Source organism: Rhinopithecus roxellana, chromosome 5 (assembly GCF_007565055.1).
Source record: "Rhinopithecus roxellana isolate Shanxi Qingling chromosome 5, ASM756505v1, whole genome shotgun sequence".
NCBI classification, from domain to species: Eukaryota; Metazoa; Chordata; class Mammalia; order Primates; family Cercopithecidae; genus Rhinopithecus; species Rhinopithecus roxellana.
Genome location: NC_044553.1, coordinates 129,533,556 through 129,540,405, shown reverse-complemented (window position 1 = coordinate 129,540,405; position 6,850 = coordinate 129,533,556). Strand labels below are relative to the sequence as shown.

The 6,850-nt window shown below is 36.9% G+C and overlaps 1 non-coding gene across 1 annotated transcript; it reads left to right on the top strand.

Moving 5' to 3' along the window:
- The first annotated feature begins 6,539 nt into the window (after nt 1-6,539).
- Nucleotides 6,540-6,606, top strand: LOC115898078. Its single transcript, XR_004057831.1, has one exon. It is a non-coding gene; the product is annotated as a small nucleolar RNA SNORD109A (small nucleolar RNA).
- The last annotated feature ends 244 nt before the right edge of the window (nt 6,607-6,850 follow it).

The following is a 6,850-nucleotide window of genomic DNA, read 5'->3' as shown; positions in this document are numbered from 1 at the left end:
TCTTCCAAATTTCATCTGTAGAGTTCCAGGGAATTCCAAAATCTTGCCTGCCTTCTTATCCCAGTTAGCAGGATTGTCTCTGAGCAGCCGTGGTGGTATCCATCCTCCGTGGACCATAAATTTGAGCCTATTTTGACATCATTTGAGCAGTTGTAATTGTTTCACCACATCAGAGTGAGATTACTACATGCCAGAGCTATTCTTTAACTCAGCTTGTAAAAAGCATGATAGCATCAACAATACATATAGCAAATGAATGCCATCTTTAATCCAATTAAATGGTTTTTACCAATTTGCTCTAGTTTGTTGATGCTATCTGCATTGCAGTAAAGGTGAGGTAAAAAGAATGAGTAAACTGCCAAGTTAAAATTAAATTTGGGCAATTTCTCTTTTGCAGTAATGTGTGTGTGTTTACTGAAAACATATATGCCAAATTTAATGTTGAAAGGCTCATTCAAATCATTTGGGAAAGCACGTAAATGAACAATTCATAAAAGAAAAGCATTGCAAATGGCCAAGAGCATAGAAAATGTGCTCAATCTTATCAGTCATTATAATGAAATTATGAAATTTGTGTACATATGAATATACATACTTAAAATATATATAAAATAAAACAATTATTTGCCTTTTTTCACCTATCAGATTAACAGATACATGTGTTAACAAGGTGGGGAGAATTTACAATTCCTGATGTGTTAAAATCTTTAAGGAAGGTAGTAGAAAATATATATAATATGGAAATTAGCACTTTTGACCAACAATTTTAGTTTTAGATATTTACCTGTAAGGATATAATAGGAGGTGTTCAAAGATGCATGTAAACTTCAGGGTACTCAGTGTAGTGTTAATTATAATTGTAAAATAGTAAATAACATTTTTGTTAAATAATGGTAGAAAAATTAGTGATGGCACATTTAACCAATTGGATTATATTCAGTTAGGAAAACGGTGATGCATGTTCAAATTAATTGATATAAAAATCCAACAACTTCGGCAGTTTATTTGCCAGTTATTGAGTACCAACTGTGTTCAACATTGTTATTTCTGTTCATTTGAAATGATAAATGTATGTGCTTGTTATGATATGGTCAATAAAACCAGTTTTATAGGAAGAATACTCTCAAAATACAGCGAGTTCTGGTCATTATTGTTGCATCTGTGTGTGTGTGTGTTTTGAATACATATATGTATTTCAGTTAAACATAGCATTTATTGAATTTTTACCACATATACCACATATTCAGATCAACACTTTACATGAATTATCGTAATGCTTATAATAACAGATGGAATAACGAATTTATGTCTTTTATAAAAAATAAGTAAATTGAGGTTGAGTTTGAATTTGTGTAATTCATCCTATTATATAGAAGTTAAATAAACCTAGGATGTCCCAACCTTTGGAAGATAATAATTACAAATGCTTATGATTTGTTAAACCCATTGAGCAAAATCATGTTTTGTGAAAGAACCCACATTTCAGAAGTCATATTCATTCTCCTTTTGTCTTTAAGGCCAGAGCCATGATAATTATTAAGTGTAGCTTGTCAGGACAGAAAATGTAACTGTTGGTGTATTGTAGGAACAGGAGAAAAACATGAATAGGAAATTATCTTTTGGAAATTCTTATAGTATAAACCTTTAAGGAGTTACTTCTGGAAATATGGGGTACCTTTGCTCAGAATGTGGAACAACACGTTTTCCAGCAGTAAACCATATTATACACAAAGCTCTGAGACGACATGGAGGCACAGATGAAAGTCCAAAGAGAAATGGCCAGTAGAAAGAGGATCACTAAATGGAAGAAGCTAACTTTGGAATAGAGCTGGTGACAGGCAGTATGATGACTTAAATATTGCCAATAGCAGGAAAAAGGTCCATGGTAATATCTGAGTGAAGAGAAAACTGCCAACTGATCTAGATTTGAAGGTCATAACCTCTTGTTGGGATAGTTTTCCAGTGTAATTTATGATCATATGGTCTGGATTCTACAAAATCTCCCCCATTCAACAAAATCTATAATTAGTTCTCTTTTTCCATTTTCTTCATTCTAACCCTTTTCTAAAGATGGCACTTTGTGTCTTGTGAATGCAATCCCTTAGCAGTTCTCAGCTAGTAGCTGAAACTTCGGTTAAAATGGTATAAGCATGAGGGATTGTGACATAAATTTTGCTTTGCTATGGCAGTTATTGAAATATGTTTAGAATTTTGACTGTTTGTCATGTAAGGAACGCACAATGCCATTCTAGCTTTGTATTTTTTATATTCTGGTATTTGGGGGGTTGGAAATTGACTATGAGATTCTTGTAGCTGGGTCTCAGACATGTTGAGAATGCTGAAGAAGGAAAAGTACAGAAGGAGAAAGCAGAGATGGGGAAAGCTGCATCCCTCAAATAGGATACCACTGGATACTGAGCAGTGAACAGCCTCGGGTTTTGTCGGACACCATTTTGGAATATGTGGACACGGTTTCTTGAAGGATGAGAGACCTAATCAATGGTAATAAGATGTCTAAAATATTAATATGAATGAACGCTTAGGCAGGGTTGACAGTACAGCTCTTCTGTACAGTAGATAGCATTTACAAAGAAATGACAGGATTTGGAAAATCAGTATTTGGAAATAATCATAATTGTTTCAGCCAGGAATCATCAAATGATGCTAAAACTTGGAGAACATTTTAAGAGAAATAGGACACTTAGATAGTGAGCAATTTGAGTCCTTATCATTACAAAGGGAAAGCAGTAGCTTCCTGATGGACAACATGGTTGATGCACCTGAATTAAAGAGGTGAAAGTTAATACCACCAGTAGTGGCAACATCAGGCGACACTGGTAGGATGCACTGAGAAGAACACAGTCTCATTTCTGTGGTATTACTGACTAAAGTGTATAAACCTGAGTCTACCCATGAGGAAACATCAGTCTCAAATTGAGTGACATTCTGCTTTTAGTATTCAAACATACTAATTTCACTGAGGAAATAGTCCAGATTATCTCCAACTAAATAGACATGAGAATGGAATATAACATTGATTCAGGATGTCTGTAAAAGGACATGGAAAGTTGGCAGAGTTTGAAGACTGTCCCTCAAGTAGATTATAATGTGAGTATTAATTGCCAATGTCATATAATTGCCTGAGGTTATGTAACAGAAAATTCTTGTTTTTGAGAAATTAAAAAAATTTAAAGGATAAAAGGATAATGTCATAGCTGTAATTTTCAAAGCATTTAGATAAAATAATATACATGTTTCTTTTTTTTTTTTTTTTTTTTTTTTTTTGAGACGGAGTCTAGCTCTGTCGCCCAGGCTGGAGTGCAGTGGCGCGATCTCGGCTCACTGCAAGCTCCGCCTCCCGGGTTTACGCCATTCTCCTGCCTCAGCCTCCCGAGTAGCTGGGACTACAGGCGCCCGCCTCGTCGCCCGGCTAGTTTTTTGTATTTTTTAGTAGAGACGGGGTTTCACCGTGTAAACCAGGATGGTCTCGATCTCCTGACCTCGTGATCCACCCGTCTCGGCCTCCCAAAGTGCTGGGATTACAGGCTTGAGCCACCGTGCCCGGCCTATACATGTTTCAAAAAATGAGAAAAAAAATGAAACAGGTGTTATAAGATGTTAGCTAATAGGGAATCCAGGTAAAGATTATCCAGGAATTATGGATAGTCTTGTGTCTGTTCAGTAGGTCTGGAATTAGTTGATGAAAATAATGCAGAAGAACATGTCAAAAGGAATGCTTTGAGCATACATAAATGCTCAGGAAACATGAAAATGTGGAATAAATGCATGAGTACTATAATACCAGCAGGCCTTGTAGATAACCGCATTTGAAGCATTTATATTAGAAGGAAGCCTTTTTACCCAGAATTTTTTCACTTAGCCTAATGTTTTCAAGGTTTGGCCATGTTGTAGCATGTATCAGATCTCCGTTTTCTTTGATGGAGGAGTGACATTCTATTGTATAAATATAACATTTTGCTTATCTACTCCTCAGTTTTTGGCTATTATGACTAATCCCGCTAGGAATATTTATGTGGAGGCTTTTCTGTGTTTATGTATTCAATTCTCTTATACATGAGAATATAGTAACTATGTTTATTTGACATTTTGAGGACCTGTGTGTAAGTGATGTTTAAGATAAGTTTCGCTAGGTTTGAAGGCAGATGATAGGCTATGCAAAATGAATCTTCTGTTGAATATTGATGTGAACTATTCTTATTTTTAAAAAAAATGCATTGAAATAATAAGTATAGAGGTTACATCTTGGTTGTTGTACTCAACAAGCAGTTTTATGTTTTATTTTTCAGGAACTCTCCCATACTGAATTAAGGCTGGTATATTAGAGAAAAGGAAAAACCTGAAACTCACTGGTGTTTTATGGCACTTTAAGTTCCCCAGTTCACCTTCAAACATTTCGCCTTCCACGTTCTCCTCTACCATATCAGTGCATCCCTCTGAGACTCTTAATTCTTTGGTTGTGTAAAGATGGACTATGCTAACGCCATCTTCTCTTACGTCTTACAATGGCAGTGGCCTATTACGTTTTGTTCTTTTCTATGATTTCCATTTATTTTATGAAATTTTTCGTCTGTGTTTTCTATTCTTGCCATCTTAATTTCTGTGTAACATTTTGAAATAGATTGCAAAGTTTATGTATATATAGAGAGAGAGAGTGAGAGAGAGAGAGACAGATTTCTACTTCACTATTGAAGTAGATTCCTAAAGTTTTTTATCTCTTCTAGAATACTGGTTTCACAACACCCCTATCATGTGTATTTAATTTTACCCATCACAGGGCATTTTCAGAGAGTCTTTATTTGGCGGAATACAACTTTAAAATCTCTGATTCAAAGAGAAAATTGCTCACAGGCATGAGCCACTGCGCCTGGCCGATTTTTACTATTTAAAGAATGAAGAATTTTAGCAGTGTGGGGTGGTTCACGCCTGTAATCCCAGCACTTTGGGGAGGCTGAGGTGGGCAGATCACTTGAGGCCAGGAGTTCAAGACCAGCCTGGCCAACATGACGAAACCCCATCTCTACTAAAAATACAAAAATTAGCCAGGCGTGATGGCACATGCCTGTAGTCCTAGCTACTTGGAAGGCTTAGGCAGGAGAATCGCTTGAACCAGAGACACGGAGGCTACAATGAGCCTAGATTGCACCACTGCACTCCAGCCTGGGCAACAGAGCAAGACTCCATCTCAAAAATAAAGAAGAATTCGAGGAGGAAATAAATGAATAAATGGCAAAGGTGACAAAGGACCAAAGATCTGTGACTTGTGCAAAGATAACTCTGTGGTAATTATTACAGAAACAATGTTTGTATCTTTTTAGTGAATTTTGTATATTCTCTAATCTGATTTACTTTTGTTTTTAATAGTTTGCTGCAGGTCTAGAAGATGTTACAGAATTTCAGGCAAGAGAGGTGAGCAGCTACCGTGGTGATTTCGAAATTGTTTATGTGTGTTGTGGCCAGTGATGTCAGAATTTCAGGATCTGAGAATTCATGATTTCAGAGGCTCAAAGGAGAATATTTTTATAATAGATTATTTTGCTATGTGAATATCCTTACTTTGTTCAGGGAATCTCGTTATATTTTCCCCTTTTTTGAAAAAAGGGATTTTTTTTTGGTAGTAACCTGAATAAATTGGGGGAAGTATTGATGTATTTCCTTTTCTCACCATTTTTTTTTTTGTTGTTGTTGAATGAAAATAATCTTCCAGTGAAATTCAGCGTGTTCAATATTTATTTTTTAAAGAATAGAGGTGGGGTCGTGCCGTGTTGCCCAGGCTGTCCTTGAACTCCTGGGCTCAAGCAATCATCTTGCCTCAACCTCCTGAGTAGCTGTGACTGTAGGCATGTGCTGCCATGCCTGGCTTAAAAATTTTTATCTGGCACGTTCTGATCACAGATGTTTCTACTTACATTTGTCATGTAATCATAGTATATATTGATTTTGCTACCTCACTTACTCCTAAAAATTTTAGTTCATTGAATTGGTCTTAATTGGACTTAAAATTTTTTTCCCTGGCCGGGCACCTTGGCTCACGCCTGTAATCCCAGCACTTTGGGAGACCAAGGCGGGTGAATCACCTGAGGTCAGGAGTTCGAGACTAGCCTGACCAACATGGAGAAACCCCGTCTCTGCTGATAATACAAAATTAGCCAGGCGTGGTGGCACATGCCTGTAATCCCAGCTACTCAGGAGACTGAGGCAGGAGATTCTCTTGAACCCGGGAGGCAGAGGTTGTGGTGAGCCGAGATCATGCCATTGCACTCCAGCCTGGGCAACAAGTGCAAAACTCTGTCTCAAAAAAAAAAAAAAAAAAAAAAAAATTCCCAATAGATTTTAATCTAATTTTATTGGAACAATTCAGTCATATGTTTTTTCATGCTATGTATGTGAGAGTTCCATTATTCAGATACTAAACAAATGTCTACTGTATATTTACTGTTCTCACTGATGATGCATTAGATAACCATGCACAAAATAAGCCTGGCTGTGGAAATGCTTATTTGTTGGGAGGGTGCTTGTTTGGATCGATGATGAGAATAATTGTCTGAGGATGCTGAGGGACTCATTCCAGATGTCAATCTGAGGTCCAGATATGGGGCCCTCCAATAGGACAAATAAGACTCTCAGAGCCTGGCTCTATTTGGGGATCCCTCAGTAACAACAGAGTACCCCTGTGAGCATGCCTTTTCTGTCTCTCCTGAGAGGGCATTAGCATCCTGTCTTATGACTCAGTATGCTCTTTAGTATGCTTACTGACCCAAGACTCACTTCATTTTGTTCATTTTGAACAGAGAATTGTAGATAGATACATATGTGGGAAATATGTTCTTGG